Source organism: Pteropus medius, unplaced genomic scaffold (assembly GCF_902729225.1).
Source record: "Pteropus medius unplaced genomic scaffold, Ma_sr-lr_union100, whole genome shotgun sequence".
Classification (NCBI taxonomy): Eukaryota; Metazoa; Chordata; class Mammalia; order Chiroptera; family Pteropodidae; genus Pteropus; species Pteropus medius.
Window position 1 is genome coordinate 7,147,972 of NW_024349519.1, and position 19,824 is coordinate 7,167,795.

Sequence of the window (19,824 nt, forward strand, 5' to 3'; positions counted from 1 at the left end):
TGTATACAGAAATATGCACCATACATACACCATATGGATATGTGTGTGTATCCCATCTGTGTGTACACATATTGATATATAATAGCATAGTAATACACACACACATAAATTTAAGAAAAAAATAGGTAGATATAAAATAATTGGTAGAGGAAATCAAGTACTTGGGTGCAATGAAATGGATAAAATTCAACCTATATCAAGTGGTTAGATAAACTGATGTTTCAGTGATGTTAACTAACTCTAATAACAGCAACAAAAATTCTGTGTTGAGTTTTATAGTTTATAGAACAGTTTTTCACATTCTTGTTCAGGTCTTCAGTAACCCTCATGACCAGAAATGTGTTTCTTTCCAAATACTATTCGGGTAAGCTTGGTCTGAATTGACACATAGGTAGTTACATGGGAAGCTTGTCCCATAAAATGCACATTCTGAGCATTTACATTTAAAATACAAATTATGTCATATTCCCTCATAAATAAAACAGTTGTAAATCTATCTTTTCATATGGCCGAAGCTCATCCTTTAGATCTTGTCTCAAACATTCTTCCCCCAGAATGATGGTAGATATTAATCAAATAATGATTCAAATCAGTACATAGTTAGGTACTATGAAATAGCGTTATGAAGAAGAGTCATATAGTACTTTGAGTGTAATTGGGATGCTGAATTAGTCTGGATGGATCAGGAGAGAATTCCATAAGAAATAAAATTTGAACTGAGTGTTATCAGACAAAGACAGAGAAGAAGAGGGGGAGAGTACCCATTTTAGAAGGACTGGCGGGTACAAAGTGCTGGGGCACAAAGGAGCATGGCACTGCTGAGGAGCTGGAAGAAGGCCATAAGGTTAAAACAGAAATGAAGAGGTGAGCAGGGATTCATAAAGCTAGAGAGTTTGAGTAGGGCCATGGCAGGCTAAGAAGAAGGTTTGATTTTATCTAACACATTATAAGATGTCATTGAAAGGATTTATGCAGAGAAATGAGATAATAAGGGATCCTTGAAGATGGTAACTCTGGCAAGAGGAAAAGAAATTGGAGAAAGAGTGAATGTAGAAACTCAGCAAGGGGTTATTGCTCTCGTTCAGAAAAGAGACGAAATAGCTTTGACTAGAGTATTTACAAATAAGATTGAGAAAATAGGTTTATCTTAATAAATTTTGGGGGACAGAGTATAATCTGTCTCTCTCACTCGCTTATAACTATGAAAACAGAGACTATCTGTTTTACCGATCATTATGTCTTCTGCCACAATACTTTGCACAAAGTAGATACTCCCTCCCCAATTTTTTTCATGAATAAATGATAGAAAAGAAAGGAAATTTAAAAGTATAAGGAACTTCAAGAATTTACTGTGATAAGAATCAGTAGTAAGGATCAGTTTACAAGTAAAATCATGAGTTTAAATTTAGACAATTTGCACTTGGGTTACTTATTAGACATCCAAGTGGAGATGTGAAGTAAGAAATTTTAAGTGTCTAAAGCTCAGAAGAGACTTTCACTGGAGATATAAATTTGGAAGTCATAGGGATATAAGTAATATTGAAGCTACGAGAGTGGGTGCAGTATCTACAGGAAGAAAACAGGTTAATAATGACAATTGAATATTTGCAGGCTCTCGCTATGTATCAGGCACTGTTCTAAGGGTTTTACATGTACCAATCCAATTACTCCTCATAGTAACCCTATAAAGAATATTCTATTTATTATCACACTTTAAAACTGAGAAAACCAAAGCACAGAGAAATTATGTAATTTTCCGAAATTCACACAGTTAGTAGATGGCCGAACAAGGGTGTGGTAGGCAGAATTCTAAGATGGCCCAAACTCTGATGTAGATACTTTGTACAGTTTCCTTTCCTGTGTGTGAACCAATAAATGTGATAAGATATAATTCCCAAGATTTAGTTATTAATTAGTTGACTTTGAGTTAATCAAAAGGGAGATCCTTGGAGGCCTAACCTAATCAGTTCATCCTTTTAAAAGGAATTAGGCCTTTCCTGAAACTAGAGACAGGATGTATGAGAGGGCACTGTAGGGGCCACATAGCAGAGAATCACAGGCAGCTTCTAAGAGTTGAGAATAGCCCCTAGCCAAAAGCCACCAAGAAAATTGAGGACTTCAATCCTATAAACATGAGAAACAATTCTGCCAATTACAGTGAACTTGGAAGAATACCTCAAGCCTCAGATGAGCCCTCAGCACTAGCCAACACATTAATTTCAACCTGTTAAGACCTTGAACAGAAGACCAGGTCCACCCAGACTTCTTACCTACAGAACTGTAAGATACTAAATGAGTGTTATTTTAAGCCAAACAGTCTATGTAATTTGTTACAAAGTAGTATAAAACTAATGTATATAATTAGACCTAGGAAGTCAGTTTACATAGCCTGTACTGCTAAAGATTTGGCTATACTGCATAAGGTTGGGAAAGTGAGAAGAGAGGCTAACTACAGAGCCCTGAAGAATACAGATATTTAAAAAATGAGAGAGAAAAATAAACTGGAGTAAATCAGATGAGGACTGAAGAGTATTCATTAGATTCAGTAAGATAGAGGCTGATATTAGCTTTCTTCTGGTCCATTAAAAAAGAGTTGTTATTTTAGAATCCCTTTTTCATAATAAAGGGGGAAAATTATGTGATAGGCTGGGGACAAGAAATATTTTCCAGGCATATTTTTATTATTCAATATTTTTAGATAGGAGAATTATAGGCCTTTTTCTCAAGAATTAGATGCAAATTGCAGCAGACTTGATATGTAAATCAATTAAAATGCTTTTTTTGTGTCACAAAATTGAACTTCAAGGATAAACCATTTTTTGCGTGACAAGGCAAAATTTTATCCAAGTAATATTCTAAAGAATATTTGATCTCACAAGATAACTAATGAAAAATAATGGAAGAGAAGAGAAAAGAGAGCATTCAATTTCCAAATTTTAGTTACATTGATCATTTACATTGCCACTCTAAGGGAAAGGCATTTTTTCTAAATAAAAATATGAAATCAAATGCAGAAACCAAAATATAAACAGGCATAAGATAAATCAATAAAAATCCATTTTGACTAGAAAAGACTACAACTGAGAAAACACAGTCTACAAAGAAAATTAAATTTAAGTTCTCTTATGCTGCTATATTCACTTAATGATGCTGCTTTTAGGTTCTCTTGTTCCAGTACTTCATTCTGATGATTAATTTATGTAAGGCAGAAATAACAATGACCAACCTTCCTCTTATCTCATATATGATATTAAAATAACAAAATTTATCCTGCATTTAAGTTGCTCCTGATATAATGGGGGAGAAATACTTGTCTCTGATGAAAGCATTAGGAAAGGAAAGAAAAGTTTACCCAGGGATTTCCGGCACACATTCAACATATGATTGGGAAATGTTCAATGGCCCAGCCTGAAGAGATTTAAATTTTCTATTTTGAATGATCAAGACTGATGCCAAGTAAAATAGACACGAGTGTGAGTGCAGAGTTAGTGGATCTTCTGATGGCTTACATGAAATCTCTCCATTTCTGACTTCACCCCTTAGATGAGAATCTAAGGCCTTTTGTCTCAGATATGGTTGTGGGCTCACCTGTTTCTAGCACTTTATCCATCTGTGCAAAGATGACTTAAGAGGTTTAACACATTCATTGCTTATATCCCAAGATTATCATTCAATTACTGCTCACTTACATTTCAAGGATTTTGAATTTGTTTCACATTTAATTTATTTTCATGTGTTTGGTTCCTACTTTTTGCTGTTTATAGATAAGACAACTCTTACTAACAGAGGTATCCTAACTAATGAGAACGTGATTGCTTTCTAATGTAAGACAAAGCCTGATTAGGTAATGAGTCATACCGTCTTTATAAGAAAAAGAGATTTCTGTCATCCTTGCATAAACTTCTTTAAAAAAGGAAAGTCTTCCCTTTGGTGTGATTGGTTTTTCCAAGAAACGCATCACACTTTCCAACTGAATGAGCTTTGAACCTCTAACCCAAAACAAGAGGCTTGAATTGAGTGTCTTGACCTTCCCTTAAAGTCCTTTTCTTTTAATTCATGACATTTTAAGATGAAATTTACAGTGAGGCTAATTTTTTTTTTCAAAAAAGATACTCTATGAAAATATGAGACAAAAATATGTATAAGAAATATTTTCAAATTTTATATGTTGAATATTCTAAAACCATTCCATAATTTCCTATAGTATTAATAACCAAACAATTTCTTGGCTGCTACTTGAAATCTTTCATCTCAAATGTTACAAATCTCTAATGATCTTAAACTTCAAAAACTAATTATTAGGATTATTTATTTTGCCAATGGGGTTGTGCATGCAACAAGTCTGTTATCTCTCCAGTAGGATCATCTTACACAAACTATGAGATAGATGGCTTCTCACCATCACCTTGTTGAACCCTGATAACTTCTTAAAATTATCCCCAGACTATGGTTTTTGTCTTAGGCTGTACTCATTATACATAAATATTCCACATTGGTTTCTGATTATTTCAAATTCTAGTATATCTGAATATGCAATTTGTTTTGGTGAGTGGTACAGAGCATCTCTTCCATATCTCTGTACTGATAAGCTATAGTCCTCAAGTAATTTTTAAGCTTTGTAGGACAATGGTCTAGAATAGGATATAAAATACTATATAGAACACATCTTGATCTGAAGCCCTTTCAGGAGAAAGATACACAGTCCAAAATATCTTAAAAATCCAGACTAAATGCTAACATCAAACTCCTTAGAATTGCTCCAGAACTACACCTTCTCTGAGGAGAATTAATTTTCCCACCTAAAATGAGTCCTCTTAAAAATAACAGGTTCAGGAACCAGAACTAGATTGCTTTGAACTATGCTTGTCTCTGTAAATCTTTCAAAATCTAGCCAAAATATATCCCGTTGTACTCTATATTTTGACAACAGTGGAAATTTTACTTGTTAGAATCAATTTGTTCTTTTAAAAAGAGATTTCAGTTCTACTTTCATTTTCATTCAACTTTGAGGATTTTCTACATTGAATATCAGAGTTTTTCTTTACTTGTTCACGGTTAACAATAGGAAAGCTTAACTTTCATGACTTGACTTTAAAACACATTACTAAGAATATCTTAAGTAAATGCAACTTCTTAAAAGATGGACTCATAATAATTAAGGTCCAAACCCAGGCCATTGACATTTCAGACATTGGAAAGCTTGATAAAAAAACAAATCTCTTTTAAATCTCTTGGTGCATTACTAATTAAGCCTTCAGGTTTATCTACACATCCAAATGACATGATACAACTAGTTTTTAAGTTGTAAGTTGCCTTGGTAGAATTCTTTTAAGTGGCAGTTGAAAAAAGGTGAGGAACTTAAAATTTTTTTTTGTTTTAAAGAATAAGTAACAGGAAAGGAATCGTTGAATAATTCAAAATAAATAGACAGGAAATTGAGTATTACACGGACTTTTTAAAAGATACATTAACTTGACATATTTTCTTAATGAACTTGATTTTTCTAATAAAAATAAAAGCTACTATTGAGAACTCTTACTTACCAAGTTTTAACATACATTACATATATTTTCCCATGTGAAAGGTATTGTTTCAATTACTTGCTTTAATGAACAGAATAGGTACTCATAAAATTACCTGAGTTTCAAGCAAAAATATTTTCCAACAGAGAACTAACTCAGTCACTGTGTTATCAAATACATGGCTCTTCTGACTATTATATGAACTTTTCCCCCACTATACCTTTTTAATATCAAAGAAAGGAAAAAATTAGTTGTTGAAAAGTTTATTATAGAAAACATTTTCTAGGTAGTGTCAATTAAAATCTGGTAAAAAAGAACAGATTGTTCTGCCTTAGAGTTTGTTGTTGTTGTTGTTGTTTATATTGTTTTGTTTTTAACAAACCCTAAAAAAACTGTGTATGTTTAAGGCAGGGTACTACAAACAGGTTTCCGCTGTTCATTTATAAAAAAATATTGTAGAAGAAAAAATACAACTCACCCTACTCCAGTTAATACTGTATTTTTTTTCTATGTGTAGAAGTAAAAAGGGAGAAGATACAAAGAGGTACATATTGGTAATTAGAAAATAGTCATGGGGATGTAAAGTACAGCTTAAAGAATGTAGTCAATAATATTGTAATAATTATGTATGGTCAGATGGGTCTGGAATTTTTTGAATTGATCACTTCATAAGTTATACAAATGTCTAGTCGCCATGTTGTACACCTAAACTAATGTAATATTTTATGTCAACTGTAATTGAAAAATAAAAAAAATTATTAAGAAAAAAAGAATTGAGCAAAATGGAAGTTCAAGTGAATTATTTTAAAAAGATTACAAAGACAGGAGGAGTCAGCAAACTTTTTATGTAAAGGGCCAGATAGTAAATATTTTATGCTTGGTGACCATAAGGGCTCTGTGACAACTAGTCAGCTATACCATTGTAGTGATAAAGCACCCTAGACAATACATAAGTGGAAGTATGTTACTACGTCCCACTAAAATTTTATTTACAAAAATAGTACATGAGCTAGATATGGTCCATGGCCTGGAGTTTGCTGACCCTGAAGTAAAAGAATCATAAAATATGATTTTATGATATAAAAATGGTGAAGCCATTACACTTTCTTTTAGTTTGTTATAAGACTTCTTACTGTTTTGTTCAAATAGCATAGCAGTTACATTGAGGTATAAACGTTAGGTTCTGGACTACATCTTTAGTCACTGGAAAAATAGGACAACTTTTCTTCTGGTTCTTTTTGGAATGTCTTCAAATGAAATATTCTCAAAGACAAATTTTTAATATTTATAGTGAGTTGTTAAAACCAATAATATTTTCATCTCTTTATATTAGTATGAGATATTTTATAATCTGGCATCTTTCAACGATTTTTGCTATTGAGTCAGCAGAACAATACACTTAAGAGCATAGATGATGTAGATTTTTGTATTTATTTTCCCACAGATAGCAGTTATTTTTTTACATAATCAGTACTGTAACTTTTTTTTTTTTAATTATAGGATGCATGTTTTAGAAGGAACCTTTTTCTAATTTACATCAATGTGCCACACATGATAGTGCCAGTCCTGGCCTGACTCTAAAGACTTTGTTCTTTTACATTATGCTGAACTCTGCGCCAGGAGGGCAGGCACCTGGAATGTTACAAAGAGTAAGATCTTGAGGGAATTCTCTGTTCCTAGACTATATATGTAACATTAGCCTTTTCCCTGCTTTTAAATCCTGGAAAGAGTTTCTTACTATGAAAACAGAGAAATATTTTATATATATATATTTGTCATATATATAATGTCTTATATATATATTTGTCTTATATATATAATGTCTTATATATATATTTGTCTTATATATATAATGTCTTATATATATAATGTCTTATATATATGTATATATGAAAGAAACTGCAAGATACAAATGTCAGGACTTGGTAAATAATGACATAGACAATAAAAAAAGAGATAGAAATTAAAGATATTCTGAACAGTCTAGCATGGTTGACTAGTTGTATAGATATAGACATACTAATTAAGATTTGAAGATTGAGTCTGGGAAAGAGGAAGATGACATTTTTTAAGGTATAATAAAAGATGACAGAAAATTTTTTTTTAAATGTTGAGATATGTACCTAAATTCAAGAGCACGGTCAAGATTTTGGTGTCATTTTCATAGAGGCGTAAGAGCTAATGCCAAGAGGATGAAAGGACATAGGTGATAAGAATCTGGGACTACCTACAAGATGATCCAAACCTAATAATTAATAATAATAATACTGTAAAAGTGTGGTCTGAGAAAGAATATGAGTTAAAAATACTGTCACGGAAACCAAAAACAAACAAAAATGCAGTAATGAAAAGAGGTTCTCAAGAATGTGCCTTAATTCCAAGAGTTCCAGGAAGATGAGAACTGTACAGAAATCACCCAGCTGGCAATTCAAGAGTAACTAGTGAACTGTGCAAAGTCAATCTCAATTCAATAGTTAAGGAAGGGGCCAGGATAGAGTCGGGGTTAAAAATGTGGAGATAGTGTACAGACTTTTTTTTTTAAGCTAAAATTTAGGAGAAGGTAGAAGAGTAAGAAAGAAGAAATAAAGATTTATTTTGCTTTGTCTTGTGTTTTGTTTTTAAGAATAGATGCTCATTGGACATCTTGAAGTTAGTAAAATATTCAGGAGGAAAGGTGCAATTTGGGCATGAACAATTGACACCACTGTATTTTACAGAAGACTCAAGAATCCTAAATCACAATTCAATAGCTGCTACAAGTCCTAGTTGTTTTGTTTTGTTTTAAGTAGCTTTATTGAGATATAATTTGCAAACCATAAAATTGACCCATTTTAAATGTACAAATAAATTTTACTATGTTCACAGGCTTTACTTTTATGTGTCTAATTATTGACAATAACCATAAGAACTCTTGGTCTTGTCTGTCTTAGAACATTTAAAGCTCTGAACTCAATCGTTATAATAGAAATATAAAACAAAAGAATAATAGAGAAATATCAGTGCTATGGGCTGCAATGGCATTACAGCTCATCATGTGGAATGAGGCAAACGCCCTAAATAGTTGCTTTTATAGCTTTTACAATAGATAATAAGCTGCACTAAACCAATCAAATAAACTTTGTTTTACAACATTAAGAATCTGTCTAGATCTGTAATTGACTCATAGAGTAACAATTCAGTAACATACTACTTAGAGCAAACTTTTGCCTCATATTGACCTCTAAGGTTTTTTGTTTGTTTGTTTGTTCACTTGTAGTATTTGGCCATACTTCCCAGGGCAATTTTGTACCATTTCAAGTAGCCATTGTGTTAGTTCTTTGCATTTAACCTCTACCTTGGGTTATAAAAACTTGCTGCTGCCTACAAATAACAGAAAATCATATAACTCTCTAGTCTTTTGTGAAATTCATGAATTTAAACATCTGTACACTTTGGTTTCTGAATGATGATTTCATACTTTACCTGGACTTGGGAGAAATAGCTGTCCAAATGAAGTAAACAGTACAAAAACAAAAATGAACCATTGCCTATTCATAATATACTTATGTAACTCATCAACAGGATATTAGACTTAGAGGTAAGCAAAAATCTATACTTATTTTGTACTCAAAACTATAACAGAGAAAAGAATTATAGAGCTAATGTTAAACTATCCAAGATTCTAGCCAGGTATCTCATATCTAAAAATTTCCCCAAATTAAGATTCTTAGAAAGAAAGCTACCTAAAGAAATATTCATTATATATATTTTTTAAAAAATCATGTAATTGAACTTATTTGAACATGTTAACTCTTCTTCATATACAGTATGCAAAGTTATTAAAACGAATCTTTCCTCAGAGTAAATAAAGAAAAGGAACCACTTTTCACTAAACGTTGGAAATACTTTTTAAGACTTACTTTAATTTCTCTCTCAAAAATTTTAGTAGACTTTGATTTAAAAAAAAAAAATTAGAGAAAGATTAAGAAATTTAAAAATAGAACATAAATACAATTTAAATGGTCTTTTTATCATAATGAAAGAAGATTAAATAATAACTAAATTATATAATGAGAGTTAAATGTGTGATTTCTATAAGAGTTTGAGAAATTAGACTGAGTGGGAAGGGGTGAAGTACTTTATCAAAGCACAGACTTTATAATCTTGATTTGTTTATTTATTTCTTAAAATTTTCACAAAAGTAAACAAATCACCATTAGTTTCTTTTTTCCCCCATGGGAGGAGACTATTACTAGCTCAAATTCATTTTCTTTAACTATTATTCAATTATATGTTGTATTATGAGATGATAAATTTTCCTTCCATGGATGATATAATAACTGATATACCCATTTCTTCCTCTAATTATCCAAAAATGAATTCCAGTCTTTGAAATTCTCCCAACACTGTAATCATCACTGCCTTCTTAGAGTGCCATTCTAACCACACAAAGTCATATTACTTGGAAATCCTCCAAGCAACTCTTTCAAATGTGAGGCTCCTACCATCAACAATTCTTACTTTTAGATCCTAATTTTGAAAGAAATTCTCCCATGTCCAATTTGTTTTGTCCTCATCTCTCTTCACTGATCAAATCAGCCCACACACATCAATCAAGTGATTATCTTTCTTTACAAACTTCTTGGTTTGAAATTCCATGATTTTGCTCATTAGATTCTCCCTTCCTTCTGCAAACCAGTATCAACTACTGATTTTAAATTACATTAATATAAAAATGGAAAATTGTGACTTTAAAAATAAGCAAGGAAAAAACAAAAATCTAGGAATCTGAACTGATAATGTTGAACATGAATCAATACTGTAATGAGAGAGATAAAAAAGGATTGCACAATAAAATTAATTCAGTAATCACATAATTAAGAACTTATTTTAAAAATAATAAAAATTACTAACAAAAGTTTTTTGATCTCATTCTGTTTTCTAGACATGTCTGAGTATAAAGTGAATATAGTAAAAACCAATGAGAACAAGTCAGACACATCTTTGTTCCCACTGAGCTTAAATTTTAGAGAAGAGAGATGCTAAGTGTGCTGATAAAAATTAGTACAATGAAGACTATATTTGATCAGACCATATCGAAAGCCTTGGGTCTTATACTAAACATATGTTTCTAATTATTATGTATAAAATGTAAGTCATGTAAATTAATATTTGCTGATACACTGATTTGGAATTTTGACATATTTTGTGCACAATTTACTTCTTAAGAATAAAGATCATGTCTAACGTTTGCCATGGTATACTTAGAATAGCAACATGAACAAAGTAGAGGTCAGAAAAACACTTTTATTTAAGTAAAGAATGCTTAGCATCATCATAAGCTAACACTTTTTATTTTATTTTCATTTTGGTTTTGATTTTTAAAGTTTCTGTAGTTTCTTACTGTTCATAGCAGCACAAATTTAACATGTAAAAGTCAATATTATGCTATATCATTGTATAATATTTTGCTATACCATGTATAATAAAAACATTTCCTAGGTTTATATATCCTTATATTTTAAAAGGTAAATATAGCTTTTGAGCCTTTAAAAAGATGGGAAAATGTCTGAATTTTCACTGCTGCAGAGGATGAATATGAAAGTAAATATTAAACGTACTTAAACATACTGCCATTTTCTCAAATGGAAAGTGCCAACCCAGTCAATACAGAAAGGAACTACAGGCTTACACAGAATGTTTTATCAGCAATTTGTTTCATATAACGAGTTGAAATTTAGTTTTCTTTAATCCAAGTATTAATTTTCATGGAGTTAAGATTTATCTAAGGTGTCATTTTATACAAATATTAATATCAAAGTCAAGAGTTATGTTGGCTACTTTGCATTAATCTTTAAGAGAATGATATATCAACCAAGGTAATGTGTTTATGCACATTTGCCTATAAAAGATCAATTAGTGAAAGCTTGTTCAAATACATACATGTACATAGATGAATAGACAGTTATAAATAAAGTCAAACTAAAGATAAAGATACAGATATAGGACTTGTTTTGTTGTTAAATATGGCACTTTAGTTGATGGGAGCAGTATTTGAAAACAATGCCTCTGATAAGGAGCTAATATCCAAATATATTTAAAGAACTAACTACTACAATAAAAAAAATTAAAAATACAATTAAAAAATGGACAGAGGACTGAATGGACATTTCTCCCAAGAAGACATATAAATAGCCAATAAACATGTGAAAAGATGCTCAACTTCATTAGCTGTTAGGAAAATGAAAATCAAAACCACAATGAGATACCATCTCACACCTGTTAGAATGGCTATTATTAACAAGACACGTAATAACAAGTGTTAGAAAACTTGTGGAGGAAAAGGAATGCTCATACACTGCTGGTATGAATGTAAACTGGTATAGCTACTACAGAAAACAATATGGAGCTTCCTCAAAAAATTAAGAATAGAATTATGATATAACCCAGCAATCTTTCTGGGTATCGACCCGAAAAAATTAGAAAACATTTATCCATAAAGATATGCTCTCTGATGTTTGTTGCAGCATTATTCATAGTGGCCAAGACATGGAAACAACTGAAATGCCCTGTGATAGACAACTGAATGAAGAAAATGTGGTACATATGAATATTACTCAGCCATAAGGAAAGATAAAATACTGCCATTTGAAACAACATGGATGGATCTTGAGATAATCATGCTAAGCAAAATAAGTCAGACAGAAAAAATTGAGAACCATATGATTTCATTCATATGTGGAATATAAAACTGAAAGCAACGAATGAACAAGACAACAAACAGAGACTCATAGACATAGACAACGTGGTTACCAGAAGGAAAGGGGAAAGAGGGAGGGTGGTAAGGGTAAAAGGGGGTCAAATATATAGTGATGAAAGGAAATTTAACTGTGGGTGGTGAACACACAATGCAATATACAGATGATGTATTATTGAATTGTATACTATATAAATTATTAACCAATGTCATCCAAATAAATTTTTTTTAAATCTCTTTTTCTCTGTTTATATGATATAATATTATTTTGGACATTCTGCTAGCTATCTGTCGGCTTTTTTGTTTTTATCATTGGCTTGTGTTCTTCCTATCACCCAATAAAAGTAGCAGCCATTATCCAAAGTTCTGACCATCATTCTCTTATCTTTTCTTTCTGAACATGAATGAGTTCTTTCATATGCCTTAAAAGTTTCAGTGATCATTTCCAGATCTTTCTCTTTAGTTCCAGCATTACTAATTCTCAGTTCATGAATTTACAAATGCTGCTAGAGGTCTTCTGTGTCTAAAACTCATGGTGCCCCTCTTCTTTAATTCCATCTGCAACTTCTTTCATTAGTATAGATTGTATTTCTGTTACAATTAGATGAAATAATATGTGTAAATGGCATATGGTGGGTGGCACACAGTAAGGCTCAGTATTTATTAGTCTTTTCTTTACCACACATCTAAGCTTGAAACATCAGTGTATTTTACTTCCACTTCTTTTGGAAAGTAAGTGCATGTAAAGTGGCAGTTTTAATGGTATCTACACCCTTTTTAGTCTCACTGTCTCACTCTAATGAAGCCCTTCTTTCTATAGCTTAGTTAATCACAACAAATTTCTAACTTTCTAACTTCCTGTTTCACTTTCTCCTGCACTCTGATTCTAGATAAATATTCCTATGTCACAGCCTTAATCATCTAATTGGCCTGTTCGGATACATTCAGTGTCTTTCCAACATCTATTGAATATTAATTTTGAGGTTATGAAGGCACAGAATGATACTCACATCTTTTTTAATGAGCCTGACTATTTAACTCAGAGTATTGCATTATTAGATGATAGAAAACAGGGTAAAATTACTACAAGTATAGAGTTAATCTTCAAAACATACAGCACTTAAACAAATATTATATACCTCCCTTCTATTTCACTTCTTCCCTAATATTAATTCCAGAATAGATTTTAGTTATTTATTCTCTGGCTTGAAACTCCTCACAGTATAATAAAATTTTTATTCCAAATACTTAACCATAGAATTCATCTATTATAAAATCAATGCAATAGAGTATATGATTATAAACAAATGAATGTGATTATTTCAATAAAGGAAAAAACTGATTTTCATTACTTTTTACTTATACAATAATCATAAAAATATATTTATCTTTAAGACTATGATACTCAAAGTCAGTTTAGAAGCAACTCTATTTAGAATCAATCATTTGAATAATTCACACAATGTTCTATGTAACATTTACATTATATTATTTTGCAGCTAAAACATAAGTATGAGAAGTAAGTTTATATGAAAAGTTAGAGGTGAAGCCAAAATTAATATTCCAATTTCTATTTCTCCTGGTTTCTCCGAAAGCAAACTTACTTTAACATATAAACGTATAAGCATGATTTCCTGAGAGAGCTAAGGATTCAGGAGCCCTTGAAACTTAGGTTCTAAACCTCCTCTGACATTTGCCATGTGATTCCATCCCAACTGCTGTGTATATCTCATATTGAGAAGGTCAATGAGATAAAAGAAAAAGACCTCAAATGAAAAAGGAAACATTTATTTATTTTCCAAAGGAATTTTATTGTTTTCTCTCATCCTGCTACAGTAAGCTTTCTTGGCACTGTGGAAGCCACCCCCAAAGAGAAGGAAAAACACCCCACTACCATCTCTACACTCCCATCTTTCCTCTGCATAACGTTGGAGCAGAGGAAGGGGATAAGAAACATTTAAATGGTTTTTGCAACAACTAAAAATCTTTATAAAATTGGTATGATTAAATAATTGGTATTATTAAATAATAACAGTCCTCTGTGTTAGAAGTACACCACCCACTGTAAGCCAAGTTTGATTTTACAGTCGGCCATCCTCCTCCCGGATAGTGCCCCATAAGCAACGTAGTCTGTAGTTGCCCATCTTGCTTGCTAACTCTGCAGCTCAGGTGCTCACAAAAGCAGTGGCACAAATCTTTCTCACTTATTAACATTATCATTAATTAATCCCAAATGAAATATTCTTAGATTTTCTATTTCTAAACTGCCTAAATTAGAATATATCCTCTTAAATATATAGAATCTCCCATCTCTAGCAGAATATTTTAAAGAATAAAATTATTGAAGAAATAGCACTACACATTGACTTTAGTTAAAAATTAAGCTGTTCAGAAAATTATCATAAAGCCACTGTTAAAAATATATATATATACTGACCATTTAAGAAAAGACTATAAGGAGACAGGCTGGTGGAAAAGAAAATATTCTGGTTTGTAATCTATGAAAAGTGGTTTTATCCTAGATCCATCTGTGTTTCTGAGTACATAAACAAGCTTTCACAGGTCTCATTTTTTTTTAAAGCTACAGTAGAATGAAATTTATTTCTAATATGATTTACTACTAGAACAACATACATGTCTAAAGGTTTTATGAGGCTCTATTAGATTTCTTTCTGATCTTCTCTAGTATGTGCACAAAACATTTTATCGGCAAGTGAAAAGACACTGAGTCTTCTGACTTGATAAGCAAAGCAAGATTCAACTCATGGGATTGGAAAACAATTAATTAAAATTGAAACCCTAATAAGAAAGTTTCCACATCATTAGTTTCATAATGCTTCTGCTTCTGCTTGTTTCACTGTCACTAGTAGAATTTAATTGCTTCATATTTCATTTTTCTATATAGCATGTGCTTTAGGTTATACAATATATCTCAAGTAAAAGAAAAAAGCATTAATCAACCAGGGCTGGTCTCAATTTCTTATACAGTCTCTGATCATCTTCTTTTACACTAACATTTTGGAAATTCTTATATTTTCATTAATTATATGTTATCTCTTAAGCCTTATGGCAGCATCTATCCTCAAAATTCCACTTTGAACCTTCATATGCAAATTAGTAGAAGTTACATACATACCCTTTAAAAATTATTTTCATGGCTTTAATATTTGAAGTTCTAAATACACACACATATGTAGTTAATAACATCTAGTAGAAGTAAGCAAAATTTTGAGACAGAAAATTTCTGGTTTTATTTTTACATATGTTTTTAACACAAATTTAATTCTACTATCACTAGTTTTATTTCCTGTTCTAGCTAATGTCACACCTAAATGGCTCTTTAGAAAAGGCTCAAGGGAATCTTACTTGGTTCCTCTGAAAATTTTCTGAATGAAACGCTGGGCCTGAGAGTTATTCTTTTTCCAGATGTCCGACTTGGTGAATCTGTCTCTCCATAATAACTGGAGTTATAAAGACTGCCAGTCTTTTCTGCAAGGGACCCTCTCTCCAGGTAACAGTATCATTCTTTGAGGTGGTAGTGATTGGTTGCTTTTTAAGGAAGAAAGATTAGGCAATATTTGTTGAAATACAAAGCTTGGCATAACTAAGGCTATAGGGTTTCTCCAGACTTGATGGGATTATAGTTTCAGTTTCATGACCTCTAAAAAGAACATCATACCAGAGTGCAAAACAACCTAGCAGAACTCTCTTCTCATTTTTCTGCAGTATAGTTCTGGAGCCCTTATGTCTTCTCTTCTAAAAATAGTTCTTTGTCTTTTTTTCCCCCCTAATATTGTTGTATCAAAAAAATATTTATAGATAACTAGTTAAGATAATGGGCTAAGGATGAAACTTAGAGGTATATGTCTACAAATATTACAATTTGTTATTGACTTAAAAATATCTAAATAGCCCAAGCCCCAGGACCATGGTGAACAATAAAGCATTTAGCTCAGGTAAAAAATTTAAGGGGAGCCCTTATAAAATCAGTAATCAAGATAAGTAATATTTTAATATAATGTTCTAAAACATTAAAATTTAATCAAAGATTCATTATGAACAAAATATTAAGGTTTAAATAAAGAAAACATCCTATATAGTATATCTAGCTAAACAGGCCTTCACAGTTGTCAGCTGTTTTATCTTGCATTGGTTACTGGTAGAATAACTGCAGTTCAATTCATAAATGTCAGAATAAATATCATTAAACACTAAATCTGTAATTTTATTGCTTTTCTTTTTTTATAAGTGGAATTTAATTGTTGGCTGTGGGCAAACGTGAGATGCACTTTATATTCTGCTGCTGTTTCTAAAAGAATTACAATTGGTTGTGACACTCAGTAGTATTAATATCATGTTTACTAGGAAGTCTAATTTGATATAATGCTATTTTTCTTCCCTTATTAATAATAATCAAATTGTTCATGTGCTTTAGAATAAAGATATTTTTTATAATTACTTAATTTCACTTTGATGGAATTATTTCACTTAATTTTATTTTTTAAAAAGCATTTTGAATTCACAAATAAAAATAACAATAATAAATCATTTATATTGCCATGCAGATGCACTACAGTAAATGTGACTTTGTAATTTATAATAATGAAACTAGAGGACACCTGCGCCCTCTCACCTTTTGTTGATCTTGCTTTTGAAGGAGTGGGTCACTCTGACCATCACAGCGCCCTGCTTGGGGAAGATCACCAGACCCTGAATACTTCCATGTAAATAATAGATGCTCATGTATAATAAAATCAAAATAAATAGTCCTTGACTGTGCATAAGCAAAGGTTTCAATTATTTAAAATTTTTAAAAAATGTAGACAATGGGGAACCGTATAGATAATTTCTGGCTGAAGCTCCACTTTCTTGTCTGAGTTTCTCATCTTGCATTGGAACGGAGGGAGCAGTCTTTCAATTGACCTAATGAAAATACTGCTGCAAAAATGAGAGGCCAACCTGTGTGCAATTGCAGTTCAGCCAGAAAGAATGCTAATTCTTGGCTTCAGTGCTTTCTTTAAAGAAATTATTCAGGCCTTTCTGTGGCATGGAACACTGTGATCAGCCAGGAAGTGTTAGAGATTAAAATAACCTCTCTTTGTTATAACACCAAAAATGTAGTAATTGTTTCAATCTCATAGGAGAACCTTGTACCTAGTTAAAAAAAAAAACACTAAAGTAGGGGCAGGCAATGGAATCAGTCACACCCCAGCCATTTTCTGTAAAGGATATAATACCATAACTTAGTATGTGTTCACAAGGAATTTGTAAGAGCTGTACAGGAAGAGTTTTAACAAATATATACCATGCTGAAATAGCTCAGGTATAGTCAAGAACTCTGGACACAGAAGAAGAGGACCTGACTTGAGGGTTCTCTCTATCCTCTCTATCTTTATCAGCTGCATGATGTTGACTTCTGATTTGAACTATCATTTTCCATAAAACTGCATTACTAATACCTATGTTACAGAGCTGTGGTAAGAATTAACAAGTAACATGGCAACTATAAATAATTTTAAAATTATGAACTGTTATACAAATGTCATGAAAGGATTTAAAAGATAGTAAAATATAATAAGAATATGAAGTTTGTAAAGCCATTCTCTATTTGTGCTGGGAAGAAAATTTATTTTAAAATTATTGTTATCAGTCCATAGAAGTATAAACTGATAAATCAAGATATTATGAGATCATTTCTTAGATTAAGATTTTCCCTTTTAAGAACATGAATTCAAAAATTAAAGAAATATTAATAATCCTTATATTTACTTGTTTAGGAAAGTCAATTCATTAAGAAAAACACTTTAAAAGTTAGTTTTACTTATACAAAAATTAGAAAAGTGGATGAAAAATTATCTCGGTTTGATCATTTTTCAAGTACTATTTGAGTAACAGGCAGAATGGACACTAAAGTTAAGATAATACTGTTATTGAGAAATATAATGTATATCATGATATTATTTGACCCTTAGCAATTACCAGAGTAGATACTGTATAAAATAAATTGAAAATTTCCAAATACTCTTACTGATGTTATTAAAAATATATATATATAGTTCCCGAATCATTACGGTTGCTTTCCTTAAAATAACTGTATAAAACATAGACAGAGACAGAGATAGAGAGATAGATATATAAATGTTATATAAGATTTCTCTTACTATTCTGGTCAAGTTTACCAAAGATCTCCAGTTATCAAAATTGATAGTCATCCTTTCTATTTTCATGTTACTTAATTACTTAAAAGTGTTCAACAAAGTTAACCACTTAACATTGTCTTGAAACACATTTTTTTCCTGTAACTATCAGCCAAACACTTATCGTTTTCCTCTTACTTTGCTAACCACTCCTTGCTATATCTTTTGCTGGTTCTTCCCACTTTGTTCTATCTCTGAAGTTGGAACACTTTAGGATTCTTCTCTATATGAACAATATCTAAACCTGCCAGGTGATTAAATTCATGCTTCTAAGTATTATTTATATGACTACCTAATCTATATATCTATTTCAAACTTTTCCCCTGAGCTCCAAACTCTCACATCCTACTGCTGAATTGACACCTCCACTTGGATGTCAAATAAGCATCTAAACTTAGAATGCCAAATTGACATATACCTCCAAATAGTTCCTTTCTGAATCATCTCCTCAGAAAATATCAACTCCATTCACACTGTAGCTCAAGTCATAAAACAAGAACCGAAAGTTATTCCTGATTCTTTTATTTACCCTATTCTCCCCATATCCAATCCATTATTGAGTCTTGTCAGTAGTATCATCAATTGACTTAATGTCCTAATATATGTGATATATATTATCATATATAGGATACCTATGATATATGTATGTGTGTTATATATTTATGAATATGTAATTTGAAACACTGGACACAATTACTGTAGACACATACTCTTTTTAAGTGCTTAAAAAACATTTATAAATATTGTTCTTATACTGGACCATAAAGCAAGCCTCAAAAATCTAATAGACTGTGTTATCTAATTTCACTTAAATGGAAATTTAACTGAAAATTAACAAAAAGATAACTACAAAATCATCAAATGTTGGGAAATTAAGCAATATGCTGCTAAATAATCCGTAGTTCAAAACCAGAAATTAAAGTCCATTCCTCTTCCCACTGTTATATGCAGTAGAGTATTTATCCTTTTATTTTATTTAAGGAGACTTATTTTTTTGTTTTGTTTTATTTTATTTTGAATTCATACTGTTTGGGAGATTATACAGATTACTCATCTAATATTTCACAAATAAATTTTCTGCTTAAGTAGACTTTTTTTGGATAAATTCTAATCATGTCTCTAAATTTTCAAGATCATTTTAAATTCTAATCTGTCCTCTACTGTATGCCCATGGACCAATCCTTTTCTCTCTCATCTTGATTATTACCTACAAAGTTAAAGAGTGTACTTAACAGGTCATCACTGATAAATGCATCACTGATAAATGTCAAGGGTTTTCACTAAATGTCTCTTGTGGTAGTTTAAGCCAATTTCTTCTTCTTTGGAAACTGTAAATAGTTAACTTAGAAGTGACCTTTTTGTATTTATG

At 31.4% G+C, this 19,824-nt stretch overlaps 1 protein-coding gene across 2 annotated transcripts in view; it reads right to left on the bottom strand.

The window, feature by feature from the left end:
* CNTN1 (contactin 1) overlaps positions 1-19,824 on the bottom strand; it is a 271,156-nt gene that overhangs the window by 202,615 nt on the left and 48,717 nt on the right. The window lies entirely within an intron of this gene.